Source organism: Pituophis catenifer, unplaced genomic scaffold (assembly GCF_029215685.1).
Source record: "Pituophis catenifer annectens isolate HBS135680 unplaced genomic scaffold, rPitCat1.0.hap2 SCAF_3, whole genome shotgun sequence".
Lineage (NCBI taxonomy): Eukaryota > Metazoa > Chordata > Lepidosauria > Squamata > Colubridae > Pituophis > Pituophis catenifer.
This window is the reverse complement of record NW_027256883.1, coordinates 137,751,667-137,771,578: the sequence shown is the minus strand read 5'-3', so window position 1 is coordinate 137,771,578 and position 19,912 is coordinate 137,751,667.

Sequence of the window (19,912 nt, the reverse complement as noted above, 5' to 3'; positions counted from 1 at the left end):
CTCGTCACCTCTCGCCTTGACTACTGCAACGCTCTCTACATGGGGCTCCCCTTGAGGAGCACCCGGAGGCTCCAACTGGTCCAGAATGCAGCAGCGCGGGTAGTGACGGGAGCAGCCTGGCGCTCCCATGTAACACCGCTCCTGCGCGAGCTGCACTGGCTCCCGGTGGTCTTCCGGGTGCGCTTCAAGGTGTTGGTTATCACCTTTAAAGCGCTCCATGGCATAGGGCCTAGCTATCTTCGAGACCGCCTGCTGCCACCGACAATCTCCCATCGACCCGTGCGCTCCCACAGAGAGGGCCTCCTCGGGGTGCCATCAGCCAAACAGTGCAGGCTGGTGACCCCCAGGGGGAGGGCCTTCTCTGTGGGGGCACCTACCCTCTGGAATCAATTGCCTCCAGAGATAAGGAGAATCCAAGACCTCGGTGCCTTCCGCCGTGCCCTTAAAACCTTCCTTTTTCAGCAAGCCGGGCTGGCCTAATTTTTTAAGTGTTTTTAAGTGTTTTGTTTATTGTTTTTAATTAATGGGGCCAAATTTATATATGTATATTTTAACTGTATTTTAATATTTGTACTTGATGTTTTTACTTGGCTGTTCACCGCCCTGAGTCCTCAGGGAGAAGGGCGGTATACAAATTCAAAATAAAATAAAATAAATAAATAAATAAAATACTATCATTGCAAGGGGGAAAACTTGCAAGTCTTAATCAGAAGCATGTAAGTTTTTTATGTAGCTAGATGTTCACATCCTGGGCAAATGCTTGATATCAAAGATCTATAAACATCTAACAAATCCAAGTCATAGGATTTTCTATATTTTTTTTCTTGTTTAGTTTCATAATTCCTAATGTAATAAGCACAGTTTAGACAAAATCATCTATGAAAGATAAGATATTTTTGGACTTTATATCTTCCAGCCTTCAATCTTAAGATTCCCTATATAGATGAAAAGCATAACAATTCAATACTTCCATAGCCGTGGTTTAATATCATATGTCATGGTGTTTCTATATAATTGGTTCTTCTCCCCAATTCCTTAAAAATAGTTTGAAGATCGTTAATATTTTTTTTTCCATCTGCCAATCTCAAAGCACAGAGAACAAGAAGCCAAGAATATTTATTCGCTGTTCTTCATCAAATTCAAAGGATTTCTACTGTGCCTTATCTATGAATGTTATCAGTAAAAGTGAGATTATTTCCAAACCACCCCATTTTGGTTCCCAAATGCCTACATAGTACCTCCAAATCAGTTTATGATCATATCCACTTTGACAGACTTTAAAATGCTGAGAATATGCAGAGATCATGAAAGTTGGTGACTTCCACCTAACAGTAGAAGAAAGAAAAGGACACCATTCAACCAGGGCCCCATCTGCTGAACAATTATCATTTTAACAAACTGCATCACTGTTTTGGTATGATGGTAGCAGTGCCTCAGATAGAAGGTCCATACAGAGAATGGTAAGGACAGCTGAGAAGATTATAGGAAGCTTGCTTCCTGTTATTCAGGATACTGCTTGTAAGTGCTATGTGCTTAGAGCTCAAAGCATTGTTAGAGACCCCACACACCCACTTTACAATCTGTTTCTGTTGCTCCCCCCGGGAGGAGTTTTCAAAGTATTTCTAACAGGACTACCAGTTTCTGTAACAGCTTTGTTCCCTATGCCATCCGTCTGGTAAACTTGCAAGATTCATTTTTTCTCGCCATGTATATGTATACATTCAAACTAGATTGTGTTGCTTCTCTGTGTCATATATGTGGGTATGTGGGTATATGCATAATTTATGTATGTATGTATGCATTTTATTTATTTATTTAATCATGTTTTTTATATAGGGTATATTGGAGGTGGTGACCCTTTCAGAGCTGTATGCAATGGAATTTCATTTTAATGTATGCTGATTAGTGTCCATTTAAAATGACAATAAGGTTATTTTAACTCTAAATCCAACTCTATTCCTGAAGTCACAAAAATCATATCATGGTCACTCCATTCAAAAGGGAAATAAATTAGTGTTAGACTCAAGCTGTGACTTTACTTCAAGATATGTATATTTCTCTGGCCATATGAATCAGATCAGGCCCTGAAAAGTTGTGAAGGGGTAGAAGTTAGGAAGTGGAATGAATTAGGGAATTAGGGAAACAATTAGGGAAGGAGACCACTCACAACTATCTACCAGCTACTTAGAATTGCATCATTTCAGAGAAAATAGTTTTATTGAATATTTCAGCATACTCCAGCCTGAAAAGATGTAGATCAACTCACCCTCTATATCAGAGTGGGTTTCAGCAGGTTCTGGCCAGTTCTGGAGAACCGGTAGCGGAAATTTTGAGTAGTTCAGAGAACCGGTAAATATCACCTCTGACCGGCCCTGCCCCCATCTATTCTCTGCCTCCCGAATCCCAGCTGATCAGGAGGAAATGGGGATTTTACAGTAACCTTCCTCTGGAGTGGGGAAGGAATGGAGATTTTACAGTATCCTTCCCCTGTCACGCTCACCAAGCCATACCCACAGAACGGTAGTAAAAAATTTTGAAACCCACCACTGCTTTATGTGTACTATAGTAGAGGTGGTGAGATTATGCAAATCTGAAGAAGTCCATGCAAAGGCTCTCTTGATAATTTTCTCAGTCATAATATGGGTGATCTGATTTGGCCTTTGTATGGTCAGGGATCCTTACTGTTATGAGTTGTGGGACTGGTCAAAACAAATTCAAACTAAGTCCCTGCAAGACAAAGTTGCTATTTGTAGATGACTGGCCAAGCTTGAAGGCAATACTAAGTTGTCTCTGGCTGGCGATCATCCTGGATTGAAAGCTCCACCTCAAGCAATAGGTGGAAGCCAAAACTCAGAAGATCTGTTCTCTAGTTTTAGCTGGTATGAAAATTACAAACTCTTTGGATTAAGATGTTTTTGCAAACTTGCAAATTTAGATTACTTCCACACATTATATGCATATGGAGTTGCCCTTGAAGATGGCTTGGAAACTGCACTCAGTTCCACATGTGGCAATTTTGACCATCGAGCAGAAGAAGCAGTTTCATTGGTAAGGTGTTGAGGTCCCTGCATGGATTAGCAATAGGTTTCCAGGCCCAGTTAAAGACCTGATTTTAAATCCTATTTCTACTGATTCAACCTAAAATTACATTTATCTTCTGATAACTACATCATAGTTGATTCATATTCAGTTTGTAACCATTTACTATTCTGAAATCATTTCCACAATATTACCACCATGCTAGGAGCTAAGGTTACTCACTTACTGCACAGTCTTCTTCTACAGGAGATACACTGATTACCAGTATGTTTCCAAATGCAATTCAACATGGTCATCACATGTAAAATATGGCTCAGGGTTTTGATATTTACTTTACCAATCTCAGATTCTGTCTGCCGAGTCCAAGGGAATGGACAACTATGTTCTGTGGTCAAATGCAGGGCCCCCGGGTGTGCGATGGAGCCCATTTCCTGCCTGAGTTGAGGGATTTTTTTATGATTATCTGGCTGATGTATGTATTTTATTTGTTTATATTTATGTGTGTGTGTACGTGCATTATGTGGGAGTGTGTGTGTCTATACCTAAATATATAAATGTTGTGAGCTTCCCAGATTCATCCTCAGGTAGTCCTCGACTTATGACCACAATTGAGCTCAAATTTTCTGTTGCTAAATGAAACATTTGTTAAGTGAATTTGGCCACATTTTACAACCTTTCTTACCACCCTTGTTAAGTGGATCACTGGAGTTGTTAAGTTGGTAACACTTAACACTCTGTCTTCCCCATTAACTTTGCTTGTCAGAAGGTTGCAAAAAGTGATCACAGGACCCCAGGACACTGCAACCATCATAAATATGAATCAGTTAGTTGCCAAGTATCTGAATTTTAATCACATGACCATGGGGATGCTGCAATGTGAAAAATGGTAATAACTCATTTTTTTTCAGTGTCATTGTAACTTTGAGTGTTCACTAAACAAAGTGTTGTAAGTCGAGGACTATATGTACTGAGATGGGTGACTATATCAATTGGTTAAATAAATAAATAAATACATCAATAACTGAAGTTATTTATTTAACTTTTCACCTACTGAGAAGTGACATAGGAAGATCTCAAAAGCAAGCATTGTCAGGAGGCAGGTTCAGGGGTGGGCTTCAAAAATTTTAGTGAGGGTTGTGGCCATGGTGGGCGTGGCCTAGTCAGCCTCCTGCACCATGGCAGGGGGGTGTTTTTGCCCTTCCTGGGCTCCAGAGGCTTTCCTCGACCCTCCAGGAAGGCGAAAATGGCCTCCCCTGGCTCCAGAGGCCCTCTGGAGGCTGCAAACTTCCGGTAGGCCCATTTTTCACCCTCCCCGAGCCTCCACGCACACCCTGCATTATCTGCATCCAAAATGGGCCACGTGAGGACTCCTGGGAGGGAAGGGAGGGGTGGGAGGAGCCAGTCAGGAGTGGGATTTGGGGGTTGTCCGAACTGCACAGAATCTTAGCTAGAGGTTCTGCCGAACCCCTGCAAACCCCCAGCAGCCCACTCCTGGGCAAGTTGCTTTTCTCTTCTGGAATATTTTACCCCTTGAAACAAGCTTGGCTTTCACTTTGATCATATTCCTGAAGCTTTAAAAACATGACTGGTTCAAAAGTTCTGTGGGATCTGATTGCTGTGAAACTGTTGGTACAAGATGTATAATGCTTAATTAAGTTGATATTTATGGTGCTTATAATTTCCATTTATATGCTGATAATCTTTGCAAACCAGTTAAAATCTTGTAAGATTGTAGTAGTCAAAACACTTTTAAGGAAACTTTTATACTTATGCGAATGGTTTTTTTCCCCCCAAATATACAACTTTTTTTTCCTGATAAATCTCATTTTGTTACTTATTTCTCCAACATCTCATGATCATTTTGAACATTATTTCTAACTCTTAGGGTGTTAAATATGGGCATTTGCAATACATTAAAATGAAGGGCACAATTTTAAGAAGTTAACATGAATTCAGCAAAAATAAACCTGCCAAATTAACCTCATTTTTGGTCAGGTAGCGTTGTTAATAGATTTTGGGAATGCAGAAATAATATACCTTGATTTCAGCAAATGGTGAAATACTGCATGACAACCTGATCTGAAGCAAATGAACACAAGCAATTAAAACTCCACCTCTTCTTATGTGGGTATGATGTTTGTAACATAAAAAGAGATGTGGTGTCAATCATTCTTGTCCCTCACCACCATTTTTATGTGGTTGATCCCCCTGCCCCCTGGCAAATATCTCAGTATTAAATACACCATAGTATATCATCTGCAAATGTATTCTGTTTACCTCTTTATCTAATAATTAATAATAATTTGAAGAATAGAGGATTGGTGATATAGTTTTGGAGTCAGTTGTGAAACCTGCAATCCAGCCTACATTTAGCTTGCTAAATCGGGATGTCATGCAATATATCACTGTATGTTTGTATACCTATATCAAGATATGTCATTTCTACATTACTACAATCTTCTTAGAAAGCTACCTGAATAAAAATAAAGTTCATTTGGGAGATTTGCTGTTGACAAATCCATGCTAACTTCTTAAAATTGCTGTATTTTTTTCAGGGTGGTTACAGACTGATCTCTTTATGGTTTGTTCTGGAACCTTTCGGGTATCAATGTCATATTAACTGTAGAGCCTCTTTTTTTTCTCTTTTTGAAGACAGCAGCAATATTTGCCCTACTTCAGGGATCAGACAAGTTTTCCAGTTCTCAGAGATAATATGAAATAATACAAAAATAATAATAGAGGTTTAGCTAGACTTTTAACTAATTCCCATGCAAGGAAGCAATTCCTTAGATATTTAAATTCATGATAAATAGATGAAAAGATTCAACTTTGCCCTTCATCTTCTCATCATTGTTGCCTGGTAGAACATACTGAATACTAGGATTCAAGGAGCTTTCTCTTCTCTTTGATACTTTCATATCATGAGTGAACAAACACATATTTTAGACTTCAGGAAAGCAAACTGTAATAAATAAGAGATTGGCTGGATTTCATTTCAGAAATGGACATGGAGGAGGAATGGGGGAAAAATAGAAACAAATGAGAAAGAAAGCAGAATGACTACAGGAAGAGAATGTAGGAGCCCTGGTTTTTTTTTTTTTTTTTAAGGTTTTTATCCTGCCTTTTTCCCCATACAACTCAAGGAGGCAAATATATCACAATGAAATGAGTCCACACAATGTGCCTAAGTCACTACATATTTCATGACAGTTTAATAAGTAAAACATAACCGAGTTTCTACAGTATTAAAAACAATATATGGTTTACAAAACACAATGGTTAGGTAGGCCCAGGGGACTATGGAGATGGCGGAAATCATTTTGCTCAGGAGCTGAGATAATACAAGGGGAGACACCGCTCTAGCCCGTTCAACCTTAGACATCAGGGACCTCAAACTATCCTGTTGCTTGCGCGAAAGGTAGACCCTCCCTTCCAATGAATCAATCAGAGCCCCCAGATGGAGCAAACAAATGGTAGGGACAAGATGGCTCTTCTCCAAGTTAATGGAGAAGCCATGGGCAGCCAGAGTCTGGAGAGTAAGCTGCAGGTCAGAGGAAGCCTGCTGCTGGGTAGAAGACAAAATTAGAATATCGTCTAAATAGCATTGCAGACGAATAGATTTATGCCATAGAACACCAAGCAATCAAAGTTAAAGCAAGCCATGTTTAGCTATGTATAAGCCTAAGAATTTCCACTTGTGAAAAGCATTAGTCTACTCCATGTAGGCTGCCCTATTGGTCTCAAGAAGGGAGATGTAAAACTGGAAGGCATTAACTCATTTCCCCTTGTTATTTTAATTATGGGTGGGATTCTTCTGCATTATTCTGCTGTTTGAATGTCAACATGCATAGAGATGGTCCAATAAGCATGGAAAGTCTAAAGAAAAATCTTGGATGAAGATCATTCAGCAAAACCTCAGAACATTTTATCAAGGATTATCAAAAAGAAGGCTAGATTTTCTTACAGAAGTGGAAAGTTAGAAACAGAGTTTAAAAGAAATGGAGGACATGAAGTTTGATGGAGCACCCATAGTGGTAAAATCTGCTTAACCAGGGCTTTAATTACCGCATAGCTGGAAAACATCAGATTGGTGTTTTTCCTAGCTCTGCTAAAAAGAAGGGCTTTTCCGCAGTCACTTGGATATTACAGTTATTTTCTAGAGCAGTTAAACATTTCCTAATTTGACTCAGCTTTTTAAAGGCTTATGTTGCCTCAATCTGCAGTTGTTGCAAACCATGCTAAACCAAGATTATTTAATCAGCATTTACTGACTATTATGCAAAGACCTAACTGTTTAGAGAAAGTTCTAATGCTGGGAAAGGTGGAAGGAAAGAGAAAAGGATGACCAGCAGCAAAGTTGATGGACTCAGTGACAGTGATTGCTTATAAATTATCAGGGCTGCAATTCATACATTATGAAGTACAGTATTGAAATATCTGAACCCAGTCTTTAGGTAACCTTTACAGACTTTTTTTACTACCTCTATTGCCAAGAAAGTTATGTTTTAATATGTATTTTATTTTAATTGCTTTTCTAATTTCGATGTGCACTGCCAAGGAATATGATAACCAACATCCATGCCCAAAATATGCAAGTAGTTCAATGAATATAGACTGCATGGCTGCTGGGTAAACAGCACATTGGAATGTTTATCCATCATTTAACATTTTCTAGATTTGCAAAACACCGAATCATAAAACCAAATCATGATCTGGCTTTTCATAAAATCAACCCCTTCCCTACTGATTCTTGCCACTAAATTGAGACAGCCATGTTATTTCTTGTTACTTTCCACAGACTTTCTGCAATTTCCAGATTTACTATACAACCCATTCATTTCCTAGATCGCATCTAAGTTCCAACCAGGCTAGTAAACTGACTAGGTTTTTTTCAACTCAGATGAGGCTGGTTTGCTGTGTTGCTGTAACCTACTTACCACTGCTAGCTAGTCTGAGAAGTGGAAAGTAATCTTAAAAAAAGACAATACTGTACAGAAAGTAAACCGCTCTTACTCTTGCTACGAAAACAACACAACATTGTTACATCAAGCACTTGACTCTTGATCTAATCAGGTATCAGGTTTGACTCAAGGGAGAAATTACCTTTTTGCAAAAAATGTTAGGCTAAAATGCAGCATACAAATGCAGCTTTTAGGAATAAGGCCTGTTGTTGCATTGTCTCATTTGTAGGTTTTGCAGAGACAATCGACTGCTCATTGGTGGAAAGAGGATGCTTATAGAAACAAAGTTTGGTTCCATCAGGATTTATGACACCCCTTTTGGGCTACTCCGGCAGAGCAGCTCTGGGACACCAGCATTATCCCAGGGAAGTGGAATAGTGTCCTCCTGGTTTAAGGAAGAGGGGAATTCTTCATTTCCTTTCTGAAGAAGAAAGCTTCATTCTACATTAGTCAACTCCAATCACTCTGAAATCTATGAACCCAGGTAAGAAAAATCATTCCAACTTTATTTAGCTGATGGTGTAACTAGAGAGAAAAAAAGCATTTAGGTTGGATAAGTTTGTCATTACTCCTGTTCCTCAATGGAACGATTTTCTTGGCTTCTTAATGCATTTGACTTCTTTGCTCCGTTGTTTGTTTGTTTTTAACATATATTCAACCAAATTCATGTCATATTCTCAGCACTTCCGCTCATTCCCAGTTATAAACTACACTGATCTCTTTTCAATAATATTAGTACTACTAGAAGAAGTAGTGGGTATACTGGAAGAAAATTTGGTGCATATACTGCCTCTCAATTAATTGCGAATCACACTCTTTCTGGATTAAAATAATCCTTTCCCTTACAAGACAGTCCTTAAAGACGAAAGGTTTAAATTTGGGAAAAAATAATTTAAGTTCTCACTGTCGCGCCCACGCCATCCTTTGCCTTAATTTTTTTTTTCTCCTTTCTTGTGCAAGGGTTTTACTTCGTGGCTTCTATAAATGTGTGCTTCTAAAATATGACTGCATCGTAAGTGAAGGATGGACGGATTTGTTGATTTTTTAACATCCCGTCCTTCCGCACGTTTATTGGAAAGATGCTGCTGAGATTTCAGTGGAGTTTACACCCGAGGAGGTATATTTCGGAATTGTAACTCCGACCTCCTAATCCAGCCCGAGGCACTCGCTGTCCTCAAACACAAAAATGGTGGGTCTATAAATACGATTTATTCCCAAACGGTCTATTCTGGAGTTTTGGACTACGCTTCCCAGCATGCCGTCCTCCATGACAGCTTCTTCTGATTGGCCGCTCGGTGTTCTAGTTGGAACTCGGCATGTGGCTGCTGCTGTGCTGGGAGGAAGGCAATATTTTTGCAGGCTTTATATGTATGTATATATGAGAAAAGGTAAGTGAAGTCTTCTGCTGCTGCTGTCTTTAGAATGGGATGTTTTCCTTCCTTTTAATTCTTCCCCCCATTTCTTTGTCCCTGATCTAGTTAATTGTGAGCGTTGCCCTGAAGCAGCTGCTTTCAAAAGGCATGTTTTATATTGGTGTGTGTTTAGGGAAATTTAACCAATCCGAAACTGGAAAAGCAAGACTTAGTGATGCACTGAGGATGATCCCAAAGGGATAAAGAAATATATGCAGCCCGAGAGCTGTGAAAACATCAGTAGTGATTTTTCGTTCATGAACCTAAATGCTTGCTGCAGTATTTATGTTTTTTTCTTGGAGGGAAGCTTTATTAACAAGCAAAAAAGTGCAGTCTTAATGTGGGAAAAATGTAATTTGCATTATCATTTTTATTAGCAGGTACCTTTGAGAGGACTGGGGTCTTTTAAAGTCATTGCAAAGGAAAAAAAATGTGAGGTGTTTGGTTTGTTTATTTCAGTTCTGTTTTGCATTCCAGTTGAAATGCTGCTTTATTTCCCTCTTAAGTTTGTCCAGAATGGGTTAGGAAGTTGTTTTTCTTCTTTCAAAAGCAGATTCTGACATTTTGAAGGGTATGCAAAGCTTTGCATCTTTTTTGTTAAAACTAGTGTGTAAATTTAAGACTGAAAATTATATATGAAATAATTCCTAAACAGCAAAACTTTAAGCTATGATTTTAAAATGACAGGAAAATTGTGGTTTGATTTCACTTTCAACCATTACAACATTGCCAAGGATGGTCTGAGAAAGAAAATTGTTTGGACACTGCAGGTGGAGAGCTACCTATAAAATTCTTCATTTCTCACATATCTGTGTTTTTCAAATTAAATAGGCTAAGGTTCATGTAGACAGCATCAAACATGCCAGTTGACCTCAAATTCTCTCCAAGTTAGTTTTTCTTTTCCTTACCCATCTTTTCTTGCTTTTATGGGTGGAACCTTCCTGAACAGAGTAACAGTAAATAATTGAATCAAACAATAACCATCTCCAAGCAATTTAAGAGTATTTTTTTTTCAGCAAAAACCCTGAGCAGTCAGGCTAGTTTTAAAAATTGAGCAACCTCTGGATGAATAAACTGAGACTGCATGAGGAAGAATTGCATTCTCTTTATATGCCAAAGTGTAACACACATGCAGCCAACCTTCAAGATGCTATTTTGTATTGCAGATACTTTCTTTGTGGGTGGATAGGGGAAAAGAATGAGGATTATAATACTGATAGTTGTATCTGTACAGATGTGAATTTTTACAAGCAAGATTTGCAAGATGTCTTGTGGCTTGATCCTTAAATTCTGTTTTCAGTACAAACCTCAACTTTGAAATGTGCTGAGGAATGGGGCATGTCTCAAATATGTCCTTTGTCACAATGTAAAAATATAACGTCTGTCTAATCAAGTCCTGGTGACTTCATAGACATAGTTGTATAGTTTTCTTGGGAATATGAAACCTGTTTGCTTTGCTTTCTACCAGAACATTGTTTTGATTTTCCACTCAAATGTAAAGCCCATTTTCCTAATAGTCTCCCATCTAAGGGCTAACCATGCATTCCTGATTTCCTGGTGGTCTCCCATCCAATGCTTACTATGTCCAACCTTGTTTAGCTTTTTGAAATCAGTCAAAATCAGCTAAGTGCTGCCACTATTGAAGTATAGTGTAAGCAGAATCCAGTTTATCAGAAAAAAAAGACTTTCAGACAATTCTGAGTCCTGACATTTTTAACATTGTTTCATTCATAAATTCCCCATTTTTCCCCTTTATTCTTGTACCCATATAGTGGCTGAGGAAGGAAAGTTATGAATCTGGAAATTACCTATTGAGATGTCTGTTGTTCAATCATAAGTTTCCTGACTGCTCTCAGGGAAACTATCTGGCAAATCATTTTCACCTGGACATAAACTTTCTGTGGAATTTGAGAAGAAATAATCTCTTATCCCACTTTGTAGTCCCAGGGAGCTGGGTAGCCCAAAGACTATCAGGTAGGGTTAGCAGGACTTTTTCCTTGGCCACAGACTGGGACTTTATTAGAAAGAGATTTTATTTTTTTACATTGTGGCAAAGGACAATTTGATTCCCCCCACCATTCCCCAAATAGCTGGTCAGGTTTTTTAAACTACTTTTCTGCACTGTAAAAATAGACTATAATAGGGGAAATGCAAGGTGCTTGCTAACTGTTGCTTTTAGCATTCCTTCATTGGCCAGTGGGAAGAATCATTTCCCAATTCAAGAAGAGACTCAGAAGAGTTGCTGAGTGCTACACAACCAGTTTTACCCAGTGTTTTCAGTTGTGGAAGCGGGGGGCTACATAGAGGAGGTCTCAGCTTTCCCAATCCCAATTACGTAATGAGATGTTTATGTATCCTTGAAGTGATTGTCCAAAAAGAAATGCAGGTACAGTACTTTGAACACTCAAACCTACTATAGAATCCAAAGTAGTAAGGAAGAATGATACAGAATTTAAGCAAAGACAGTTGTGTGTTTTGTCTTAAAGCTTTGTTATTCAGTCGATTAAATAGTTTTTAAAGTTGTCTTTTAAAAAGTTGAGTTTTGTTTTTAATGATGTTTTCGACTACTGCTTAGGAAACCCTTTAAGAGAAAAAATTATTGCTGTTACCATTGCAAATTCTAAATCAGCCTTCTCTCCACAGATGCTGTCCAGATATATTATACTTCAGCTTCTTTAATTTTTAACTATTCTAACCTCTTTTAGCAAATGGACTCTTGATTCCAGATATTTAGTGCCTTTAAAATAGACAGTTTTCAGCATATGCCTACAATTTTTCCTTTCATCTCTCCTTCCATTTTTGGTGGTCAAACATTGCACGCACATTTTAATGAAGTCAAATCTTCCTCTCTTGCCTCTGCCCCCTCCCTTCTGGTACATAAAAAAGATATCAGTAAGTTTAGGGTGACTTCCAGGTTTGCAGAAATCTATTTCAAAATTGGAGAGAGAAAAAATAAATAAATACGGAAAAAAAGAATATAGGGCCTCAATTCAGAAATTACCCTATGTGGATTAAGAGCATTACAGGCATGGATTCTGATCACAGGAGAAAGTTTGCTGGGTCCTTTTCATTGCATGTGGTCTCATATTCCACCAGCCATGATGACGAAGTTTTGTAGAAGGAGGTAACTTCCATGCACAACAAAGTTTGCATCACAGCAGATGGAAGCTAGAACCTTGACCGGTGATAAGCATTCAACAACACTGATGATGGTTTGGGCAAGCACCTGTATTTCTTTCTTACAAAAACTAAAGCACACCCTAGGGAATGCTTAAGGATCACAGAAAACCAAATTAGATTAAGGATCACAGAAAACCAAATTAGAATGCAAACTTATAGAACTGGGTACACATGATGGGACAGTTAATGTGGCACTTGACAAATATTTCTTGCTTGCTTGCACTTAAAGTGCAGATAATTAGTGTCTAAGCAAAATGAGTAATGCTTTTTCCTTTGACTCTGTATGTACTGCTGCAGAAGTATGGAGTCAATAGCTCCAGTTCACGTTGCCCTTCCCATTCTGTACATAAGGTATATGGCAACAGTGAAGACAAGATGGAAAAATTATAAGTAGTCTGACTGCAGTAGTAATCTTACTGACTGCAATTGGGTCTAAGAATTCTACCACTGAGCAATGCAGTCATAAAATGCAACATCACATGACCATGCCAAATTTTTGACATCAGTTCCAGTACAGTCATTAAGAGAATCACTGTGGGTCATTAAGCGCAACATCACATGACTATGACTTGCAACTTCCTGCCAGCTTTCCTATTGACTTCTCAGAAGCTGGCTGTGATGGTAATAAATAGTGATCATGTGACTGCATGATGTTGCCAAACATCTGAATTGTGATGTCAGGGACCCTGTAACAGCTACAAGTTTGAGGACTGGTCATAAACCTTTTTCAGAGCTGTTTTAACTTTGAATGGTCCCTGAATGAGCAGTCAGTAATTGAAGATTACTTGTAAATAATAAATGGATAAGCTTCTATGGGAGCAAGCATATCTTAAGTTTTGGAGTTCTCTCCCTACAAAAACCCTACTTTATGTATTTATTAATTTTGTTAATGTTTTGCCTTTATTTTTTGTCAATTTGCATCATAGATACTTAATTTTCCTGTGTCCTGTTTTCTCCACAACAACAACTCTATGAGATGGGTTGAACTAAAAGAGAGTGACTGGCCCAAAGTCTTCTAGATGGCTTTCATGCCTAAAGGAAGACTAGAACTCACTTTAACCACTACATCAAACTGGTTCTTCAGTTTTCTACTTACATATGTTCAAAGAAATGGTTTTTCCCCTTGACTCCTATCTCACTCTTATGCAACTAAATACAGTGAATAAAGAGAATAAATTTTTTGATGTGATACCAGTTGAGGAATGTGTATACAGCCGTAGATAACAGTCCTTAGGGGTATGTGAATGTGAATCAGTTTGAAATAATCTGGTCAGTGAGCATTATCTGTAAGGAAGTTATCTGTATATCTTCTCTCTACAGAATAAAATTAAAATATATTATTTTGCTCTTTTCAATCTCTTCAAGCCATTTGCTTTTATTGAATCTTCCTACTAGCAAACATTATGGTTACTGTTAAAGAAAAAAAACAATCCAAAGAAAGTGGCTTGGGGTGTAAAGTGATAAAATAAACTTCTTTCCTGGGTTGCATAAACATAAGCAAATCCTGGATTTTTGGAGCTTCGTGTTCTGTTCTGAAAAAGACAGGAGGAATTTTATTGAAAACGCAACAAAGGCTGTCATGGTTTCCTTTAATTTATAAGTGCAAGAATTGCCCTATTTTTTAACTTGCCTTCTCAACTCTGTTACTTCAAACAGTCACATAGCAAGTGAAATATTTTCTTTCACTTTTCTGTTTGCTGGGAAAGGTTTTACAGTAAATGAAGATATTACATAAAAGAAAGACCTGAATACAACCTCTGAATTATGTTTACCTAAATAGCCAATTCGTGCCTGCCTCTTGTTGAAGGATTAATTTTTTAAAAATGCAATTCTTGTTCTCTTTGGCTCCCAAGAAAACAGTGAACACACATATGTGTTAAGATGTGTTATGGTTACAAAATACAGAATCATAGAATTTGGAGAAAGACTTGTAAGCTTATGCAAATAGCTCCTTGGTGCCCCAAAATGTAGAATTAGTGTATACTTCAATAGGTGTAGGTATATCTGGTCTCTGCTTGAAAATCTCTAGTGAGGGAGAGAAATCATTCACCTTATTTTTATTTATATCTATATATTTATATCCCACTTTTTTATTTTTTATAAATAACTCAAGGTGGCAAACATACTTAATACCCCTTCCTCCTCCTATTTTTCCCACAGCAACAACTCTGTGAGGTGAGTTGGCTGAGAGAAGGTGAGAGTGTGGCTCAAAGTCACCCAGCAGGCTTTCATGGCTGGGGCAGAATTTGAACTCATGGTCTCCTGCTTACTAACCTGGTGCCTTTAACCAAACTCTCCAGTAATATGCAGGTATAGAAAAACAATATAATTAAACTGTTAGTAGGCATGCTCTTATCATTACCTCTTCCTAATGACCTTCCTTTAATATATGAAATCTAATCATACGCTATGGCACCACAGAGATGAAGTTTTTTCCTTCATCTGTGTAATAGGTCTTTGGTGTATGTTACATGCTACCATCTTCCCTTTCTTTCTAGACACATACAATGCTGCAAGATGTATTAGGCTAAGGAAGACAGAGAAATTCAAGCAAAGCCATACTATATTGTCAGGTAGGCAGTCCCTAGGTTAGGATGGCATTAAAAGAATTAATTCTAGAATCTAGAGTGGCCTTCCTCAGAAATCAAATCTTCTGATGTTTCCAAATGACAATTTCCAAGTTCCCAGTTGGGAAAAGGCTGTCTAAACCATAATATGGTATTTTCTCCCTTCAGATTCCTGCCATTATTACATGGTTCTGTATCAAAGCTCTCTAGAATCGCTTCAGCATTCCTTTTTCACAGGTGTGGGAAATACACTTCCTCAGACATGTCACCCAGTCCAAGGGCAAGAGTCGACATTTTCTCAGGCTTAATGAAGCTGTGGCATCCCTAAAATTACCGACAAGAGGAACAAACAAACCTATTCACCTTTCTGGATCCTTTCCTTTTATTTGCCTGAAAATACTTCCTCTATTTTTGTTTTTCGTGCCAGCACAGGCTAAAAAATTTTGGAGCTGTGATTGCTGTCTCCTTTCTCTTCTTTTCCTGCTGTTCTTCCAGAAGGTAAACGAGAAAGGAACAAGAGAATCACTTGTCAAGCAATCCAGTTTTCTGTGGCTTTAAAGATGCTGGAAAGATTTCTGTCCCCTTCCATCCTGTCCTTGCAGATAACACTGTTTTGACACTAAAATGGCTGAACAATAGTTGCAAACACAGTGCTGTGAAATCAAACCTTTTGCCTACTTCTTCCCTATTTTAAAATTATACTCCCATTGTCCAAAACTAAAGCCTAAGCACTGTAGGGAGAAAGTATAGGCCAGGTTCCACCAGATACAGCGACTGAATTTAGGTCAAAATCAGAAGTTGTCAACCAATCAGATCAGAGAAAGATGAGAATACAGTACAAGAACCTCTAGTGAGCCGTAGGCTGATCATGATAATGTTTCAGGTCTGAGTGATAACAATGCCAGATAAAAGAATTAATATAGAACTGGCTGTTGTCACAGGACTGACTCCTTTGCCTCTAGTCAAATTATTAAATTAGCAACTTCCTGCATTTGCTTAAAGAAAAAGTCATTGGGAAATTGCATTAATTATATTTCTTTTGGCACTGTATATGCGTAACTCAGCAGCCTCTAAACTTTGACAGTGATGAGCAAGATGATAGTAATAGCATTTTTCGTGCGACACTGACACTGCTGGAAGGAACTCTGTTAGGATTACAATATCCAATATGTTTTGGAGTCAATTTGCTGACAACTTCAGCTCCCAGCTAGAGAAAAGAACAAGGTCTGCCAAAACTTAATCCTGACCAACTTGGATACAGTGATTGATAAAGTGGAGCTATAAGCAATATGTAGGGAGAGAGGAATGTTCATGCCATTTGGGAATTTGTAATATTAATGGTGAATAAATTCATTGGGTAGTTCGAAAGCTGATTGTTAGAAGTTCAGGAAAAAAAGTTAAAAAGCACCCATGGTTCCAAATTAAATAGGAAACCCCCCCCCCCACTTTTAAGGATTCAAATACTTGTGTTATATCAAGAATTAGTAAAGGGGAAAGGGGAAAAACAGGTGTATCTCCAAGGACTCATTAATAAAAAAGACTCTTTTTAAACAGGTAGGAATATTACCAAAGAAGAATGGATTATTCAAAACATAATGGTAGGAAAGGTAAGGCCCAGTTTAGCTGAGACTTGTTTACGAATGCTAAAAATGGCTTTCTTTGATCATGCTTGGAGCAAGAAGATGATCAAGGAGAGAATAGGTGTGCTACTTGGGAAAAGAAAACGAAAAACAATGGGATTACTTAAAATAATTAATAGAATAGACACGCACACATACACACAACAAATGTGGACTTGAAGCTCAAGGCACCGAAGTAAATGGCTAGAAAACATCCATCTACCTTAATTAAATAAAAGTCTCTTGAGGTTCAAATTATACCCAAAGTCTTGAATAAATTAATTTAGATTAATTTAAATAATTTAAATTTCCTGATCTTGAATGCTGTTCACCAAGAAAACAGATACCTACATAAGAGGTATTTTTATATACATTTTATTAAAAGAGAACATGAAAACTACCCCAAACTAATACAGAATAAAGAAAGGAAAAGAAAGAAAGAACAAATAAAAAAATAGAAGTTTCTAATTTCCTTTGCATCGAATACAGGTATGATTAGACAGAAAAGTCTCTGATTTCAAGATATTCTGAATTAATGTATCTTTTTTTTTTTTTTTTGGTTCATTTTTTTTACATGTCTCTCAAGCATGATAAATTGTCCTTTTCACATTTCTAGGAAAGACTGAAAATGCCTTTATACATGCTAAACAATTTCTCTGGTGAGAAATACTATTTATTTTATTAAAATGCTCTTTAAGGTTAAAACCTTAAAACCTACCTGATGTTAAGTTTCAGTCCTTTCAACCTCATGTTTTTCCATTGGTCCATTCCAATGAAAAATTTAGCCAAATAGCCAAATTTTTAGCCAATTTTATTGTTCATTTTTCCCTTGTTCTTCTGTCTCATATTTCAACAACAGTTTATACAATTTAGCAATAACATTTATCATTATTATATAATTCTGTTTCAAACTCGGTCTTACTTCTGTTCCAAACCATAAAATATTTATTCACTTGAAACCTTTTTGTCAGTTGTACATAAGAAAATCATTGACAAGAGTATTCTGTTATCAAATCTCTTGATTTCGTTTTGCAGTCCCCCTGAGAAAATTCTAATACATCATGCTGTGTTAACTACTTACTTTTATTTATTCTTTCCCGTCTATAAAATGCTTCTTGTGTTGAACGCCACAAAGGTGTTTTCAGAAAAATCTAAGTTTAAATTTGTTCCATATTCTAAGAATAGCCTGCCTGACATAGTGATTTTTAAAGTCTACATTTATATTAATTTTATGAAACCATAGATAACCATGCCACCTAAATCTCAAAATAGTGACTTTACACACCAATTGCTGCCTATCTCTTGCAATACACTACCCACTCTTTCATCTAAACCTAACAGTGGGCAGCAAAATATAGTTTGGTATCTGGTAAGGCCAATCCTCTTATTTTCTTTGCATATTTTAATACCTTATATTTATCTTGGGGTTTTCCCCCTAAATAAGAGGTATTGTAGCAAATCTGGATGGCAGTGTGTTATAGGTCCTGTAACTGCGTTCTGTGTAGGACAACTGAAGTATTTTCTGTATTCAAATAAGCTTCTCATGTTACTTGTTCTTGCAATAAAAGTTTTAGTTTTTTTCTTAATTATATTTGCACAATATTTTTGTACACAACCTCTCACATTTTAAACAATTTGCCAAGCGCTTTGAATGAAAAACTAGGAAACACATCATATCTTTTTGCATGTGGGTGGGGAAGAAAGGTTTGAAAGAATTTAAAAAATGCAGCACTACTTTTTTCTAAATTCTCCCCATTATTTTCCACTTCTTAGCCTGGAGGAACCAACAAAAATCAATTTCACATTATATTGTATTATTGGATTAGATTGTTATATATATACAGCAAGTATTGTCGTAAAATTTTTAATTTATCACATGCTATGTATGGGATCTGGAAAGGTTCTTGTAGAAAAGACCTTAGTCCCAATCTATTTTTCCTTGGCAGGCCCAATCAGTGATGGCACCAAACCTAGGAAAGGATAAGACAGAGCTAGAAAAGATACTGAAAAAGAGAACAAAAATTATTAAGGCAAATAAGGAAGGCTTACAACAATCTTTCCAATTAGGTTATCTTTCAGATATGTGATTTCAGACTGATATCAGTACAATATTGTGGTTAATCTCACCTGTAAACTTGAAATAACTATATCTTCAATCCTCCAAAGGGGATTGTCGGTATATATAATGTTGATGGAATGGAATAGGCCATTGTTGGAAGAAGTCTAGGTTAGAAAGAAATTATATACAGGGGATTAGAGCTATATGTCTATGTGTCATCAGGATAGCTCTCCAAAAATAGAGTTGGACCAAATGTGATGTGGGAGAGAAGCTAGTCAGAGCAAAACAGAGTTTGAAAATGGACTCGATCTGACCAGGACCTGCAAAGAAAAACAACAACAAAACAACTCAGTACATTCCCTATAAGGGAGGCAGAGGGGCAGCAACTTGTGACAGTATTGATTGCCTTGTTCTTCAGCCCACCCCCAATCCTCTGGTTACATAACCCATGGTGTTGCTATTAAGCAGTTGGAAAGAATTCCAGAAGGCATGCCCTGCATGCTTTCTCTGCCTTCTTATTCTTACAAGAATAAGAAGGCAGAGATTCTTATTCTTTGAAGTCATTAATAGTAGACTTCAAAGTCTACTATTAATGCCCATATTTTATCCATCTTCTCAGTATTGTTGTCAAACCTGTTGCCTGGGAGAGTCCATCCAGTTCCCCAGAGCACTAATTTAAATAGAGGGCCAAATGTTGAAAAAGAAGATGAACTTTAAAGAAAAATACCAATACGTTATGTGGAAATGGAGGTGTTGACATGTCTAGAGTGCCTGTTGCCTTCACCTGTGCATTTCCTAAATGGAGAATGGATAAAAGATAATAACTTGCAGAAACCTCTCCACTGTCTTTCTGGCCAAGAAAATCCTTGCTAAATATATTAATATGCAACCTGTTGGAAACTTTTTGTTGATTATTAAAAGACCTTTTCTTTAAACTGTTGAAGTTGGTTTTAAAGTTCCACAGTGTGACAATCTATTGTGTCTGTTCTTTCTCTCTGTTTAAAAACAGTTCAGGAAAAGCAAGGTTTAATACATTCTACAACATTTACTAATGCTAGTAACATACAACATTTAC